The sequence below is a fragment of the Semicossyphus pulcher genome, unplaced genomic scaffold (assembly GCF_022749685.1).
Source record: "Semicossyphus pulcher isolate SPU_LCO1_2020_fin unplaced genomic scaffold, fSemPul1.0.p SCAF_18, whole genome shotgun sequence".
NCBI classification, from domain to species: Eukaryota; Metazoa; Chordata; class Actinopteri; order Labriformes; family Labridae; genus Semicossyphus; species Semicossyphus pulcher.
This window is the reverse complement of record NW_027211691.1, coordinates 805,921-824,923: the sequence shown is the minus strand read 5'-3', so window position 1 is coordinate 824,923 and position 19,003 is coordinate 805,921.

Below are 19,003 nucleotides of genomic sequence, written 5' to 3'. Positions count from 1 at the left end.
GCATGTTGGAAACTGATCCTCTAAAACTGTAAAGAAACTCTGAGCAGACATGTTGGCAACACTGAGCTGTTGATGAATACATCTGTGCTCCCGTCAGCTGCAGCAGGTAAACATGTACTGAGAGGGTGGAAACGTGTATGACCATGTCCACAGGTGACGTGCACCACTGCTGAGAGGGTACGCATCATTATTGTTGCTCTCTATGTAAAGGTGCGTTCAGTGACAAAACGGTCCAATCGCTCACAGAGGAATCAAAGAGATGATGCATGCCAAGATTACCTGGCCCGTCTCTGTCATCAAACAGAACGAGCAGTCCTCCTCCAGCAGCTCGTACGTGCACGCAGCTGTCTGCCGCTCTGTGAGCTGATGGACAGGACAGATGTTTAAACTAGATTCAGACAGTCATCTACAGAGTGTCTACCTGAAGGTGCACCTCTGCTGTTGTTATGAGGTCCATTTTATTCCTGCATGTTGTGTTTGCTTCCTCTGCCCGCTGCGCTTTCCTCAGCTGGCCTGGAAACTGAAGCTCTCCTCAGTGTGTGTGTGTGTGTGTGTGTGTGTGTGCGTGTGTGTGTGTGTGTGTGTGATTGTTTGTGCTAGACCTGTGATGCACTGCTGACCTGCCCTGGGTGTGTTTCCCCTCCTTCCACCCAGTGCATGCTGGGATAGGATGACCCTGAAAATAATAAGTGTGTGTTAAAAAATGGATGTGTGCCTGCCTTCTGCTGAACTCTCAGACAGTCGTGCTGCCTGTGTTTGGGCTGACGAGGTAAACATGAGGACTCCTCACAGGATGGACTCTCAGTGTGACCCACAGTCACACCTTCCCCATGTAACGATCTGCAGTGTGAATGTGTTGACGGTTTACCTCCAATTAGGTTGAACATTATAACTCTCAAAAACTCTGCACCACTTTAATTGTTTGAACCTTTTCTGTCAGCGGTCGAGTTAGCTGCATGTTTAATACAGGCTAACAGGCGAGCACCTGAATGAGTTAGGCTGAGCCAAGGTAAGTGTTTCAATTTATATATAACTTAACCTTCATGTGTACCCTCAGCCAGAGGGGCCCAAAGTCTGAACCAAGGGCCACAAATGAGGTGGGTGGAGGCCGTGGGTCCAATGTGAACATATATGAAAAGTAATTTTATTAATCCACAGAGATGATAGACATCCGTATTCTTCTCTTTGAGAGCATGAAGATGTTTGAAAGGAAAGACGTGTCTGCTCGCAGCTCACAAAAAGCTGTGCTGTCCATCTTTGTAATTAAGCACGAAGATTTGACTTCAAAGTTAAAAGTGACAAAATCGTCATCTTGTGTTGCAGCGGGCCCTGAATGGGTCGGCTCTGATTTAGAAGGTTTATAAACCGCTGCATGTTTTATATCTTATAACTCTGCCATGCTTCGTCTCACGATAAAAGTTGTGCTGTAAACGGTGACCAGCGCTCTGCAGAGGGAATATCAGGTGTTAGCTTCACCAGGAGCCCAGAAACACTGAAACCTTCAGGGGCTTAATACCAGGACCATGTGGCCCATGTGCATCAGGTCCTCCAGCTGTGTGGTTCAGTGTAGAGATGTAATCCAAAGGTTTGCTGCAGGTTCTGCAGGACTCACCGCTCTGTCACTGTTGCACACGGTGTTTGCAGAGCGGATCTGTGAGCGTCCTCAGTCATCAGTATCAGAAGTGACGCCTGCTTGAGACGGAAAGATTCATTCACTGCTTTGTTATTAAATGATTAGCATTACAGTATGTATAATTAATAACCTTTTCAAGTCACATCTCATCTTCCAACTAAGAAAGCAAACGCTGTAATACAGTCTAACTACTGTTTAACTTTCTGTAATGGGAGTGAGTAAGTCCTCCTCCTCCTCCTCCCCCTCCTCCTCCTCCTCCTCCTCCTCCTCCTCCTCCTCTCATATTCTCACAGATTCACCCTGAAAACAAAGTTTTCCTGATTACGGTGAATCACTGAGAGTTGTTATGTTGTTGGCCTCCCGGTGAGAGCAGCTGCTCCGCTGTCGCATTAATCCATGTCGCTTATGCTAATGTACACCCTTTTGAAAGGTTCTCCAGAAATCTGATGTTGTTCAGGCTGCCAATCATTGTTTATGTAATTACTCCATCACACGCTCATGATGAATGACACTCACATCAGCAGCACAGAGTTCCACTGACAGCAGGAAGCAGGAAACTTTTCCTGTTTGCAGAAACACTCAGAGATGTTTAATTAATAAAGTTGGATTCTGACACGAATGCTTTTGTCCCGTCAGTCAGACCTCAGAGAGTCCTCTGCTGGTTCGGTTCACAGAACATCACTCCTTGTGTTTTGTCGTATTCACACCTTTTTTGGGAATTTTGGGAAAACCAGGATGAGTGAGAATGATCCGGTTTTAGGTTCGTCTCTTGTTAACCAGCTGTAGGTTTTTCAGTGATTAGTGACACTTCAGCTCAGAGAGGAGATAACAGGAGGACACAGCCGCTGCAGCATCTATCGCTTTATTGATGAGAAGCAGTCACAGCTGATTGTGAGCTTAACTAAGTGTTCTCGTCACCGACACGGGCCTGAAGTCTGCCGGGTCCAGAGTCTGCTCCACTTCCTGTAAGTCCTGTGGATCACGTCATGTCTCTGTGCATCAAACTGTCGTCTTTAAGCCAACTCACATTTCAATTAGCTCCTCCTCCTCCTTCGTCTCTCAGCACCTCCTGCTGTGAACGATCAGTTTAGGGAGAAGTCTGCAGGACGGAGAGAGTGAAGCAGAGTCTGGATGATAGATGCTTTAAGGCCTGGTGTGTGTGTGTGTGTGTGTGTGTGTGTGTGTGTGTGTGTGTGTGTGTGTGTGTGTGTGTGTGTGTGTGTGTGTGTGTGTGTGTGTGTGTGTGTGTGTGCGTGCGTGTGTGTGTATCAGATATTCTGTGTGATAACCGATACTGAATCAGAAACAACAAAGACCTCTCACTGTGTGCGTTCGTGTTTCATCGTCGTCTGATGTAAAGGACGGTGTGACGAGGTTCACCTGTGGACCGCAGGGTGCTTCACAGCTCGGCTCCACAGGTGACCTACGGAGACGTTTGTATTGATACTCTGTTCATGTCAGGAGAGTCTTTAATCAGCTGGTGGATGATAAAGTCAAATCCTCGATGTGTCACTGTGAACAGGATCAGATTCACGAGGGTTCAGAAGTTAGAACAATCCAAAGGAACCTTTTGTTCTTTAATGTGAGGACGACACATTTAATACACTTTAATAACATGTTGTCCTTCATATTAAACATTAGGTGGACATTTTATTTTAAAAGCACTTTTTGCAAAGAGGGCAATAAATGAATAAATCAATGAAATGCTCTGACAGAAGAATAGATCACAAAGGAAACAATGACATCATCGTTGGCTGTCACTAACATATATAAAGTCCGTTCACTCATTTCTTCAGACCAAAACAATCGAACTTCTGGTTCCTCCAGAGTCGCACGTGGGCGTGGTGCCCGACACGACGAGCCTGTGTACTTTTTGGTTAATTGGCTGGAATCATTCTGAAAACGTAATGACAAAGACTTTTGTGTATTATTCAGAATAGTTGAACTACGGAAGCCCAAAGCGGACATGCATCCATACATGCTATTTATTTCCTGTGGTAACGAGTGAGTGCAGTTGTTTTCTCAAGCTCTTGACTTATTGCACCGTCACGTCACATGATCATAAAGCAGCAAACAAACAGGCTGAGTGACCTCGTCAGTGTGGGCGGGGCAGCACGTCCTGCTCTGTGACGTCACAGCGAGCAGCCTGTTGTTTTCTACATCGACAGAAAATGATCCCGTTATCACGAGAAAACCAGCTTTGTTATCTCGAGATAACGAGATGAATAAGTCGAGATCTCCTCAAAACAACTGAGATTACTTGAGTAAATAAAATGTGTGGATGCATGTCCGCTTAGGGAAACTACCATGTAACGTATTGAAGCTAACTTCTGCTGCACTAAGCCACAGTACATTTAACTACAAAGACTTAATGCAACAACAACGACTAATTACATTATAACATACACATACCTGCAACACAAGCATCCGTGCACAGTTCAGGGTATCAGTGACACTGGCTGAGTCTCCAGGCTGCAGTGGACGCGCTGCCTCGCTCATGTTAATGTCATGTAGATCCATCATGTGTGTTTGTCAGGTTTTACAGGAGCTCCAAGGCTGCAGCAGCCATCCCTCCTCTCACACGCTGCTCGTCGTCCTGACAGATGAGTTCCTGTGCGAGTCTGTGACTGTCGTGCTCCATATATCCACGACTCCATTCAGCGTGGCCCTGCGGCTCCACAGGTCACTGCCCGTCCCCGCCGTGGCGGAGCGACATTGTTCAGGAGGCTCCGTGCTCAGCCTCATGTGTGTTCTCCATCATGTGGAGGGTTTGATTTAAAGAGCTCACACAGCGTCTTAAAGGCAACAACAAAGACAACACAGCACGTGTGAGGAGGTGTGACTGACTGTTTCAGAGTAGTCTTCCTGCTTTCTGCCTGTAAACATTATCAACAGATTGTCTGAGCAATATATTGTCGTCCTGACTCGCACAACACAATTAGCTCTAACAGACCTCCCTTTGATGTTGACTCACCGTGTCATTACTCCTTCGAGTATTTAACTTCCATGTTTTCATCATAAGCTCCACTGAGAGAAGTTGATCAGAGATGCTGATGTCACATGATTGTCTTGCAGGATGTCAGTTACTGCAGAAACATTATCGTTCTCGTGGGCCACGGATCGTATCGTGAGTCACTCTGCGATTCCCGAAGCTAAAACATCACTGACATCAGTTTTCCAATAGAGAATGATTGATCCATTGACTTGTTACCTGAACTGATGCCTTGTTTACAGTCTGATCGTGTTTCGTGTTTCCAGAACCTCTCTGCTGCACTCTCACAGCTGTCTAACTTTGGACCTGTGTTTTTGTTCTGTTGATCTAATAATCAGTTCTTTCTTTTGCTTGAATCTGCAGGCTCCTCCTCCCGTCTCTGCCGCTGTTAGTGTGCCGGGCTGCTGCTCTGTCAGGACGCCTGCTCGGAGGTTTAATGTTCTTTATGTAGTGCAGCTAATGGAGCGGGAGATCTGTGGTCAGTAAATGTGACTCACTCCAATCAGCCTGACTGCTGCTTCCTCACAGCCATAAAGCTGTTGTTTTATTCCCTCCATCGCCCAGTGAGCCGCTGCACCGCCGGGTGTCAGTGTGGAGCTCGCAGATTTACAGCAGAGGTCAGAGGACGGGGGGATGCAGAGGGAGGAGTGGAGGGGGATGTTGGGATTGAGGGAGAACCAACAGGCCTGTGGAGCTCCACTAGTTGCACGGATGCTCAGCGATGAATTATTGACGGCTCTCAGCTGTGAAGATGTAATCACATGTGTGTTTTATCACCACTGGAGTCGAAGCGAGCAGAGGAGGAGAGAGCAGGTTATATTTTCAGGAAACAGGACGAGTGTGAGCTGAATATAATCTCTGCTCTGTGTTTCTATTGTGAGCTCTGTTTGTCAGCCCTCCATAGTGCTGTCATTTACTCATTTAAGTCTGATTCACTGACGCAGCGTGAAGCCGCTCTTTAACTACGGAGACTAGAGCAGGCGTGTGATTCAGAGGCTGACGGCTGAACAGCCAAAGAACTGTTTCCTCTGTGGCAGCAGGAATGATACTGTGAACACTGTGACATGAACGCTGTGTCATGAACCGACATAAACGCTCCGGCGTGAACGTTCTGGCGTGAACGCTCCGTCGTGAACGCTCCGACATGAACGCTGTGTCATAAACACTCCGGCGTGAACGCTCCGACATGAACGCTGTGTCATGAACCGACATAAACGCTTCGACGCGAACGCTCCGGTGTGGACGCTCCGGCGTGGACGCTACGTCATGAACGCTACGACACGGACGTTCTGGCACTTTTGCATGTGAATGTCTCCAAGCATGCTGGGAAATATGGGCTTGTTGTGTACTTTAACCAAGCATGAAGATTACTGTGCGTCTGATGTCGGAGCCTTTGAACAACTTGTATTTGAGAGAAATCCATACTGGAATCATTCAGGTGAACAGAACAGAGAGAGGATGGTTAAACAGAACAGCAGCAGCTCGCTGAGGGACCTGATCTTTGATTAATGTCCTTAAAACCCTCTTTTTCTTTTTCTGGAACGTTCCACCTTTTAAATATCTCTCAGCTTAGCACCCTGACATGTGCACAATGTGTTCTGCTCTGTCAGGTTGTCATCTTGTTACAGAAAAACACTTCATGAGCTGAACTGACTTCATGCAAATTTCTCCCCACAAAAACATGTATACTCTTCTGATCCTGACGGTATTTTGAAGCCTTTTTCTTCGTATGTTCACGTGTGTTTCTGCTTCAGATCCTTTTTCTTGATTATGTTTCACCATCGACACACAAATGTGAATAACATAAAGACAAACATCATTTTGAAAGTGGTTTGTTGCGACTCTTCGCAGTTCACAGCAAATGTTTAATTGAAAATTGGAATAACACATAAAATCGTGTTAATTGTTTTGTTTATTTCCCTTTTTATTGAACTTATTATCGATAATTATTTAAGAAATTATACATGACTAATACTTTTAAATGAACAACTTAAAGACATCTCAGGTGCCTCCTGCAGTTCTTCAAAGTACCTCGAGGGGCAAGCAGGCGTGTCCGGTGTAGCCAGCGTTTCCTTATAAGGACTTCCTCCTCCTTGCGCTGCGTTGTTTACAGTCCAGTGAGCAGCTCGAGAAGCGACCGTGTGCTCAGATCAGAGTGACGTGAAGACAGACAGGAACATGCATGTTATGTTTTAGTGTATGATACAGCGAGTAACAGGGCAGACATACTTATTGTATGTCATTAATATTAATTTGAACACTTGTTAACATCCGTCTCTTCTTCCAGCTCATCATCACAGAACTTTATTTGGTGCCCTAAATCTGAACTCCAGCAGGAAATCATTTTGCTCCACACGTCTCCGGGCGACGTATGTGTCTTCAGAAGTTTCCTTTGTGTCACACTTAAAGACAGCGTGAGTTTCCCGCTCACACACTCGGCTCTTTGAGAGCTTTCGATACATATTTTAATACAATCACGGCCGGGCGCCTCAGATAAATCCGTTTGTATAAGTCTGATAAAGAATCTGCCCCAGCTGTCAACCTATTTCCACGACAGTTGTGTAGTAGTGCGGGCAGGCATTATATCATTCAATCAATCAAATGTGACATGCTTTCACTGCAGATGAAGGCGAGTCCTTGAATGGCTTAAGTAATGTCATGGAAAACATGCTGTGCGTGTGGAGCCTCTGCGCTGAAAGCCTGCTTTTAGGAAACATTACAGCCTTCATGAGTCGTTCTCACAGCTTATTTTTCAACCTTTATCGCCAACTCATTTTAAGGACACGGACAAAAAGTACGGCAAGCCCTTTGGACATAAAACCAGAGCAACTTTAGATATCAACTATCAAATCAATGTACACATATTTTTATATTCCTGCGTTTGATTTCTCGATACTCTAAATGTTAATTATTAATATGAACCGCTCAGCTCTCACTGTTTGCTACAAACAGGTAGATATAAATGTTCTTACATTGCAGACATCATGAATGGTTAGATATCTGTCACGAGCACCGCGGCAGCTCCACACACCAGGAACTAAATATGAAACATGTCTTTTGACTGCACCAGAGCTGCATATGTTTAATATGTTTACAAATGTGTTACTGAGAGAAGGTTTCTTATTGTATTAAAACTGGACCGTTTCCAGTCTTGAAGAGGACGAGCTGATTTGTTCACAAGCTGTTAAATGAAGTTTGTTTAACCGCCTTTTCTTTGACTTGTTTTTGGTATTGATCAGGTATTGATTCTGTAAATATGGATGCTGCACACTGTTGGCCTGGAAGAGGAGAGCTAGCTTCTCTTTTAGGACGTGTGTGTGAGCACATATTTATTCATTTCTCATTTTCTTTTTTTTGAGGGCTGCACGGTGGTGCAGTGGTTAGCGCTGTCGCCTCACAGCTAGATGGTTCCTGGTTTGAGTCCCGGTTCAGAGGTAGCGGGCCTTCCTGTGTGGAGTCTGCATGTTCTCCCCGTGCATGCGTGGGTTCCCTCCGAGTTCTCCGGCTTCCTCCCACAGTCCAAACACATGCTCGTTAGGTTCACTGGTGACTCTGACTGTAGGTGTGAGTGTGAGCGTGAAAGGTTGTCTGTCTCTGTGTGTCAGCCCTGTGATTGACAGGTGACCTGTCCAGGTGTGACCCCGCCTCTCACCCAATGACAGCTGGGATAGGCTCCAGCCCCCTGCGACCCTGAACAGGATAATGGATTGATTTGTTTTGAGCACCGTTTTAGTTTCATGTGTGTTTTTGTCCTGTCGTCTCAGACGAGATGGATCAGAAGCTAGTTAGTCGACTCTGCTGGTTAAATGTCAGAAGAGATCTTTAATAATCACATCTGTAGTTGTCATGTTTGTCCTCTCACTGAGCGGAAACGTTGTGTGTTGTGTCACAGCTCTGTCTCACAGTCACGTCACGCTCGATCCACAGAACACCTGAACAGAAACATCCGGAGAGCTGCAGAGACGTCTCATTCACAGAAACACCTTCTTCTAAACTGCAGGATTAGCTCTGCGTCTCCCTCCCATTCCTCTCCATGCTAACAAAGATGAGCTACACCTGCACTCATGCTAATGAAGAAATTAATCATGCAGCCTTTCGTGTTCTCCGTATAAGTCAACAGATATTTAGTGTAAAACTGGAGGAGCTGCTGCTCCCGCTGACCTGCTGAGACGGGGATGGATTGGCTGCATTGTCACCAGACCTCCTCTCATCACAGATTAAACCTTGAGGTGCAGCCGGGTAATTACCCACGATCCTTAGTCATCAAGCTATGTAAATCTCTCGCCAGCTCATTAGCAGGGTTTATTTGAAGAACACTTTTTTGTCCCATCCTCCTCTTCCCCAGAGGCTCTGCCAAATTCTTCACCTCGGTGTGAAGCTGCTGAGCTGTGTGTCTCCCACATGTGTGACTGGAAGCAGGAAGGACGACGCACGGCCCAAAAACACCTGAAACCTTTACAGAATCAGTTTAATGTGTTTGTATGTTTTTATTTTTCACTTCCAGCTGATGGTAATATCTGCTTCTTTCTAAGGAAGTGTGTCTGCAGTTGTTGGTGTCTTATTTCACTTTGCTCGTGTGTCTGTATCATCTGCAGCACAACTGTCCCGTCAATAATCTCAACCTCAGATAATTAGTCTCCTCTGTGTGTAAGGGAAGCTGCAGGCCTGGTGGAAATGACTTTATTGATGAGTACAGCAACACTATTGACTTTTCCAGTAAGGAGGAATTAAAATGCAGCATTTCTGTTGTCGTCATTAGATCCTCCTCGTGTCCGTTTACACTCAAAGTCTTCACTGCAATTAAACATGAAGTTAAACGAGACTCGAGAATATGAAGGCGGATGACTCTGCAGCTTCTGAGATGCAAAATAACAGACAAAGAAGAGCATAACGATCTTTTTTCATAATGTATTCATTGTCATTTATGAGCGGCAGCTGTTCAGGTGAGAGCCAGGTTTTACATGATGCCTTCAGGGAACGCAGGAAAATCTGTTTAGATTAGAGAGTAAAAACAAGCTATAGATGCTCAGTTTGAAAATAAACAACTGAGTTTGATCAAAGTGTGAAAGGCCTCAGAACATGCTGCGACAGAAGATGGCCGGGAAGTCTGTTCTTTACACCAGAAACAGGAGCTGCATCGCTCTGTTCAAACACACCAGACTCCACAAAATACTTTGCTCGATCTGATCGAACAATTTAAGGTTTAATAAGCAGGATTTGTTCTTGCATTTTGTCAACAACACATTCAAACTGGGCCCCGCCTCCTCCTGGGCTCTTCGTCACCAGAAGCACACGCTCACTCTCTCGTGCGAGAACACGCCCACCCTGCTGAGCTAACACCGACAGCATCACGGTTACCTTCGCACTAGCATGCTAACCGCCGGTTAGCTTTCCACTAGCATGCTTACCACCGGCTACCTTCACGCTAGCATGCTAACTGCCGGTTAGCTTGTCCTACCCGGTTTGAGGCGCCTACCTGTCCAACAGAAAGAAGGCCCACTCTGCATCGCTCTCTCGCCATGTTCCCCGCTCTGAATGGGGCCCAGTTGCTAAATTGAACCACTCCCACGCTCACCTGTACGCTGTGATTGGCTCAGGGAACCACAACAGCGCCCCTCCTGAAAACGTCCCGCGCAAAGCAAAACAACAGAACAGATGCAGAGGGAAGGGTCTCATAGGGGTCTGCACACACACTCACCAACACACATGTATAGGGGCCCAAAGTGATGATATGTTTGTAAAAGTCTATATTTTATTTTTCTCCTACTTATTAAACCTTTAAAACTCCAAAGTCACATAATAACACAAACCAACAGATCGAAGAAGCAGCAGAGCAGCAGCTCCGGTGTTCTGTGAGTTAGAATTACTGTTTTTATCAGTGGAGTCTGGTGTGTGAATGCTTTGAGTGTGTGTAATTTATTTCCAATGCGCCCTCATCCTCACAGCTTCTGCAGGTATATTTAGCATGTCCTCAGCACCGTGCTTAAGCAGCGCACTCTCACCTGGTCTGTAAGTATGGACAGACAGACGCCATGAATGTCGGCCACCTGTGTGGCTCAGAGCTGCAGGTGGACAGACGAGCCCCCGAGAGTTCATGAAGGAGTCAGCAGCTCGTTCCACATGCACGCCTGCTGTGGGGGAGCTCACGCCCCGTATGCACAGCGAGCCGGAGTCATTACTGACACACACTCTGTCTGCGCTCGCTGCATGTTTATGTAGCACCTCAAAAAAAGGTACATTTATATTCTGTGTTGGGAGGCCTCTGGAGAGGATCTGCGTGCTGTGTGAGCGTGTTGTCATTATATCATCCCCCTGGCATGTTGTGACTGCGTGTGTAAGGACGTGTTTAACTCAGTGTGTGTGTTAATGCGGGCTGTGTGAGTGTGCATGTTTATGAATGAGGGAGTAATGGAGTGTCTGCACTTGAATATAGCAGCCTGAACATTTCCTCTCCTGTGCGGTGGTTTGTCTGCTGACCCGACCGCATCAGACCCCCCCTCCTCCCTCCTGCCCCCTCCGACTGATTTGCGGCTGTCCTTCAACAATTGGTTGCTTCTGTGACTGGAAGCATTTATTTCCTGCAGCCTATCAAGCCTCCTCCTGCCTCAGTTGGCTGTAATTGTGCTGACCACAGGACATGAGGGTGAAAAAATGCACCGGCTGCAGGGGGGAGGAAAAGGAGGTGAAGTCAAAGATCTGTTTCAGGCTGCAGGGTGCACACTCCTGCAGAACGCAGTGTGAGACTCCTGCTTTCATGCATCCTGCTTCTTCTGCATGAAGCTCACAATGAAAAGCTTATCATTAGAAGATGCAGGAAGTCTGTTTCTGCTCGTCTGTTGCAGGAAATGGCCATTAAATAAGATGCTCATATTTTGAGAGGCATTGTCTGGCGTACACACAAACAGCCAGATTTATTATTCAGGTATTTTGCATGACCACACAGAATGATATATAAATAGTGCAGATAACAAGCTGTAAGATTCATCAGTGACTGAACTCGTCACAACCTCAGTCCACCTCTCAGTGATTCCTAAGAATTGCATTGTGGGATACGGTAGGTGAGGTAGACTGGTCCGATGCATACTGCAGATTATTTCTGAATCAGTACGACATCCAGGTGTTTTTGGCACACTGCACATTTAGCTTCTGTTTGCATACAACACATTTAGGCCACATCAGTACTGCTCATATGTGTTTACTGCTAATTAGGAATTACCATGCTAATGCACTAAGTTAACTTAGTAAACATGTACACGTAAGCAGCATATAAATGTTGGCGTTTTGAGTGTTTCATGCTGATTTTAGCATTAAGCTAAATGCACCACTTAGGCTACCTAAAGTAGACTACACCCTTACGAGGCAGCTAGCATGGCTACAAACACTTTTCTGTTTTTAGCAGGAAGCAAACTTAAATTCAGTGTGGAGAGAAGTTTCACTAAAGCCTGAGATGATGTGGTGATGAAGCCTCAGCAGGCGTCTGCGAGCAAACTGACAGATGTTTTCAGAGGAAGGAGAAACTACACTTCACATTAACAGCACGCCTTTTTACAGCCACCAAAACAGCTTTACTCAGTGATTCTGTGAAAGAGTGCGACTCGCTTCCCTGAACATGCAGGGGGTGAAGGAATGTTGTCACTTTCAACACCCAGAATAACAGAAGAGAAACAGGCTGTGTTTTTCTGTTTGCAGTGCCACACTGCACGGTTTATCTGAGCTGCTTAGCTGCCTCTGTGTCTCTGTTGGCTGCTACCTGCGCCTGTTTGCTAACCACCCGGGCAGCAAAACTTTGACTTTCACAGGCAGAGGTTACAAAGAGACAACAAGCAATGAGCCAAATGTCAAATGTAAATATGAAAATACTGTGAAAATACTGTGAAGCCAGAAAGCAGAGACAAACAATGAGCTGGCAGCGAGCGTAGCCCGCAGTTAGCATGCTAATGAAAATTATAGAGAGGTGTGGATGTGGAGCCGTCCCCTCCTGCACACGTCTCTGTGCCTATAATCCCGGCACAAATCAAATGGCACCGCCATATTGAACCTGGATAATTGCAGACAGGGTCCTGATAAGCCCTTGTAATGGAACTCTGTCAGTCACTTCATGCCACACAGCCCCGCTCTCCCGGGTGTTTGCTCAAATTGAATGAAGAAATCCTGGAGCCGCTGACATTTAGGTCGCCTGCGCCGCTGATTGTGGGAGGAATGTTCTGGTTTAATTTCATTAACTGAGAGAAAGTAAAAGCAAATTTGCCGTATGAAAAGCAATTATGCTGCTGCTGACTGGAGCTTTTATGCTGAGGGAAGGTCCTCCTCTCTTTGTCTGTGAGAGCAGGACAGTTCACACCGTTTACTGCACCAGGCCTTTAGCATATAAGCAAAACACAGACTGCATGCTGGGAAATGATCCGACCCCAAGAGCACTAATGCACACTGTAGGGTCTCGTGGTAACTCATCACATGTGGTCTGCAGCCTGTGTTCATGTGACAATTACCTGCAGACACACACAAGCAAAGGTAGCAAAGGTGATCACAGTGAGCGGCGGTTTAAGCTGAATCCAGACGTCCAGGCTTCACTCCTCTTTCACAGGTTACAGACACGTTCTTGGGAATTCTGCGAGTGCTTGGGGCGGTTCTGACCCACATTTCAAGCGGTCACTGAGGGGCATGAAGCACACTCTTTGCAGACTGAGTGTGTCTGAGCTGACAACAGACTCAATGAAGAATGTAACATGCAGCTGTCACACTGAAGGGTTTGTGTACATGTTACAATCCCTTTATTTGACATGGCAAAGTGTTTGTGAAGATAACCACCGCACTGGGACGAACCTCGACGTAGCACTGTTGTCTCTCGTAGCTCGTGCATATTAGTTTAATGTTTAATGTCTAAGGCAGGCTTGTAGTTTCATGTTTAATATTTCATGCTTGTATATAGAGAGCAAAGTTAAACAGGAGTCAGATTCCTTGTATGGTTACACACCTGATCAATAAGCTGATTCTCATTCTAAACATGTTTAAAACAATATTATAATATATCCAACGACATCATGATTTACAAATAGGTTGAATCAGAATAATCAAAGGTAATTATTGCAGTCAGTCAGCATGTCTGTCAGAGGGTGATGCAGCCATGCAACAGTGTGTACACCTGCAGTGTGTGAGGGCTCAGTCTGCCAGTCCAGAAGGTGGACATTTGGAACAAGCCTTTAACACACACTGGGCTGCAGGAGGAGACCTGCCTTTCACAACGTCACATTGATACTCCATCACAATCAGACACGACGTAATACAAGAGGACGTTACGTAAAATGACTACATGTTGTGGCTTCAGTGAATTTATTGTAGTCATGTCTAAACGCAGCGTTTGGGTGCTTTTTCTTGGCACCAGCGTTTCCACAGAGGAACTGTTCCAGGAGGACGTCGCAGATTTGGGCACAAGTGAAGTTTTAAAATCAGAGCAGAAGGCGGCGTCCCACTCGTTAACGTTAAAACCTACAGACTCTAAAGTTTTCTAACGTGGTGTTTCCTGTGAGGGAGGTGTCTGTGTTTGTCACATGTGAAGGAGAACAGCGCAGGTATCTGAAACCATTTAAAATGTGAAGTGACAGAACAAACTCTGCGTCATGATTTAAACCGTCTACATGATTTTAATCAGCAATGTCTCTATTTCAACCTAACATAAACCATCTTGAAGAACATACAGGAAATGTCTTTGATTATATTAAATGACATTTATTACCAACATCAATGATGTTATTTCTGTGGACTTTAAGTTAACATGTAAAAGATCAGAAAGGACTCTGAACAGGACTTTCTGACGATAATGTGTCAGATCATCTTCAGAGTTTTTTTAGTATAAATCAAACTAAGAAACACAATGAAGCAAACGTTTAGATTATTTCCGATCCAAATATTTCCAGGATGTTGAAAAATAATTCACACCGTTATTTTTTGTAGCTTGTCCTCATTTAAACCTGCAGCTGATCGTCATTGATGATCGTCCAGGCAGTCTGATCACACTGAATTTATAGACTAAATCGTCATCACTTCCAGCAGCTCTTTAATAATTGAAGATGTGACATGTAGAGGAGTGTGGATGATTAAAGGAAACTGACTGGGAGGAGAGAAGACGCGAGTCAGACGGGAGGAAGTGTGAAGTAACTGATGAACTTTTACTTTCACACAGAAAGTCTGAAAGTTTACTTTGTACCAAACACAACTGAAGAGATATTTTTCAGGGATCAGGTGACAATTATTCCACAATGAGGATAAATCACAGAACAAAGTGTCTCCAAATGAAACTCTGAAAGCGTCCTGCGGTGCAGCTGCTCATTTCACACGTTCCTTGATTTTACAGAACGAGAAGGAACGACAATCAAACTGTGACACCTGAACCACATGAAAAAACCCCACGACAAGAAACTGTGAACGTTCCATAATTAGGTTTGTCTCTGAGTTTCTATTAAGTTACACACCTGGTGTGTAGATGCAGAGGACAGGACTCGTTTCCTGTTTCCAAATTGCAACAAAACAAATCTAAATCCAACGTGTGTTAAAAAAGCAGTCAGTCCCAAAGCTGCAGTTCCTCTGGTGTCCACTTGAGGCTGCCTCCAGCAGTGAGTCAGTCCCCATAGAGCCCCATGTTAAACTTTACAGCAGAAATAAACATGTTTACAGCCTGGTACAAAAAACAGTTTGGGTCTCTATAGCTCATTTCTCTCTTCATGACAACTGTACGGGGAGAATCTTTATACAGCTCACCTGTTTACATTATATTAAGGCTTAAAGTGATGCAGCATTAGGGGCGTGGCCTTTTTGAGTGACAGCTGGGAGCTGCTAACTGTCTGCTAGGTGTCCCCTCAGCTAACTCAGTCACTTCATTCACTAATTCAGTCGCTTTGTTGGACTAACAGGCCGTCCAACACGTCTGACACACTGTTTTTACTAACTCTAGTGTTTGAATCATTGTTGATGGCTTTTCTGGTTCTCCACCGGAGAACGGTTCTTTGATAACCTGGTTTGTGTCGTTCATTCTTGTCGATCTTGAGGATTAAACATCTCAACAGAATTCAGTGTTTGACAGGAAGCAGGCCGAGCTGATTGACCGATGCAAACACGTCTTAGCATTGCCCCAAACGAAGCGTTAACTTAAATCTGCTGCATCTTTATTCAAAGCACCTTTTAAACCAACCTGATACCCCCTGCAAACACCTGACACCCGCCCACACATTCATTCACATTTGTTCTCTTTGCCTCAGAAAGCATTAACACTTTTCGGGGAACAGGTCTCTGCACTTTAAACAGACCCACAACAAAACGCTGAGGTGAGATGAGAAGTAAAAGCTAACAGGAAGAGTGCTGAAAAATCGATCCTGGCCTTTCTATCCACAGCGTCAGCTCCACAGCGTCCTGCTGCTTGAGTGCCACAGGCTGTTCTCTCCTTTCTTCCTGAGAGCGCGCCCCCTCCGAGGTGGCAGAATAGTCTGAGTGCATGGTAGAGGTCAGTACCTACCCACCTGTATTTCTATCACAGTCACATTGTTGCTCACACAGAGAGCTATCAGAGCTCACAGGTGAAAGAGAGAGAGCAGGAAGTAGTGAAAGACTCCCCGTGGCTGCTCTGTGTCCGGGGGAAATGTTCCTCCCTGAGAGGGGTCGGCAGGAACATCAGGGTGCAGAAATGTTTTTAGACTTGAAAACTGATCCTGAGACTGAGAGGGATCAGAGCAGATGGCTTCTATCAGCCTGCTAGCAGAGGGACATCTGCATCAAAGCATGCACTGTGTGGATAAATGTGCAGCTCATTTTATAGCACAAGAAATTACTCGCACAAATGTTTGGAAAAACATTAAAAACCATGTCTTTAAATGCCCGCATGCTGGTCCACATGTATCTTCTGCTCCTATTCACGCAGACAAACGAGCAGAGACGAGGCTGTGAAGAAAATGACGTCATTATTTTTGTGTTTTGATTCCTTTAACCATCAGAAACCAGAGACGTCATTTCTTAGAGTCTTTTCAAATGATTCGATAAACCATAAATGTGTCACGACTTAAAAAATACAAAAATCTGAACTTTGTTTTCATTTATTTTTGCTAAATTAACGGAACATTTGTTAACAAAGGAACATGAAGGAAACCCCGACGTTATTTGAACTGAATTTTTATGAGCACAATGCATTTTAATAGTTTAATCTGCAATATGAACACAGCGTCTACATTAGTATTTCAACTTATTGAGTCATTTCTTGAGTCTCTTCAGATGCTTTATATCCCTAAAAGCTGTATCAGCTAAAAGTTATCGTGTTACCCACGAGCCTGAGCAGTGTCTCCGGGCTTTACATCTAATTTAGCTTGTGATTCCTCAGCACGCACCGCGGTCCGTCTCCGGCGCGTCCCAGAGGCACAAAAATAACGGAATGATCTCCAAATGAGCAGATAATCAACCTCGGAGGAGCAAACTGACCTGTTGTTTGTGTGTTGCTCTGTTTAACGTTGATGTTATTGGGTGATTTCGCAATTCTCGCGCTATAATGTGATTTCGCGAATCCAGCTGCTTGGGCCAGACACGGTTCCTGTGGGCGAGGGCTTGCGCTGTCTGATGGACCAGAACCGCAGCGCAGACGGAACGTGCCGGGCACGGATCCTGTGGGATCCAGGCGTTACCTTTCTGCTGCTTCTACAGAAGCTCTTTTTACAAGGAACGCAGCGCCGTCATTACGCTGCATTTGTCACCTTACTTTGGGCCAAGCAACGCGGGTGTGTCTTTCTACAGTGATTAATGCAGACAGTGATCTCCTCCTGCCGCTGCAGGTCTGTCTTCACAGGGTTGAACGGAGTATGAGAGGTCAAACAGCAGCTGTGAGATTGCTCACTGCATGCACTGACGTCGACACTATTCTAAAACACATGCAGTTGGGTTGATACCAAGTGGAAAAAACACACGTGTCTCCTTCCACTGCAGAGATCTCACACAGGGTCAGGTTTAACTACAGCATTAAATAGTCCCTGTGACCCGAGCTCTGCAGCATCATGATAGTGGAACCGTTCAGCAGCTTTCCTCTCGGCTCGGCTTCTTTTCTCTCCCACAGATGATTTATCCGCTTTTATCGCCGCTCTACTCAGAAATATGCAAACCAGCAGCTCGCACAGCTCAGAGTCCGGTCGGATGTCTCACTCTGTCAGACTGAACATCTGAAGACAGTAATGTGGAGAGTCATGGAGCATAGAGGTGAAGATGAGCACTTCCTGTCTGTCGTGGAGAACGCTGACCTCCAACATTTGACATTTTAAAAGAGAGCAGAATAAGAACTTTTGATGAAACCATTTACACTCCAGCACAGTTGAATTTGTGACCACAGAGCCTGTAACCTGCAGCGAGCACACTTCAGCTTCATGTAATAAAACAGCAGCAGAATATTTCACAGGGGGAAATGGGAACCGGGGCCCGGAGAGAGGCCCTCGGGGCCAAGCTCTGCCAGGTTGCTGGTCTCAGCAGAGTCCGTCCTCGCCAAGCCTGTCTCATTAGTGAGGCAGGGGGATGTCACAGGACGGCTCGCTGGGTAAAGAGGTCACCGCGGCTCACCAGAGGAACCTGCAGCTACGATAAAGAAATATGGAGCTCTGGATGATGTCACACTTGTTCTGTGTGCGGCTTTTTATTCCTGTTATTGTGCATTTAGGAGCCACACAGGAGAGACCAGCTTCTGTGTGGCCGGAGGGGAGGAAGCCGAGGTGAGGACAGACACAAAAGTCCTTGAAGGATTTTAATAATATTGCCTCACTGTCTGTTTTCTGATTGTGCTTCTTGAAGCACGCTGAGGGAAGACGAGGATTGAAAGTGGTACGAGGAGGAGGATGATGAGAGAGTGATAAAATGATGCCCCGTACTTCAGACAGAGGATTCGATGAGATGCAGGACGAAGACGAGCCTCCAGAGAGACACAGACAGAAACTTTAATGAGCTCTTATTTTGTAGGAGCGTCTGTTGCATCTCTTATTTTCCGCACAGGTGCAGCGGTCTCTGTTTGAGGCAGTCCTGTCGTAGTAAAGAGGGAAGACATCGAGCCCTTTGTTGCACACCGTTACAGAAGCTCAAGGGTCTGCTGATGCTCTTCATGCTGTGGTGTTTAGCTACAGGTCTACTGAGCGATCCGCAACACTGAGAGTAACAGCCAACACTGAACACGAGCTAGAGACGTGAGGTCATGACTGCTTTAATCAAACTGTGAGCAGCTGACAGGTTCACCTGCATACACACCTGCCTCACATGTTGATCTGAAGTGTTATTGTGAGATCTTTATGGTAGCTTCTGTATTTTTGTACTTTATTGGTAAATGTCACGTTAGAGTGAAATCACCCTCCTGTTTCTGCTGATATAAATGT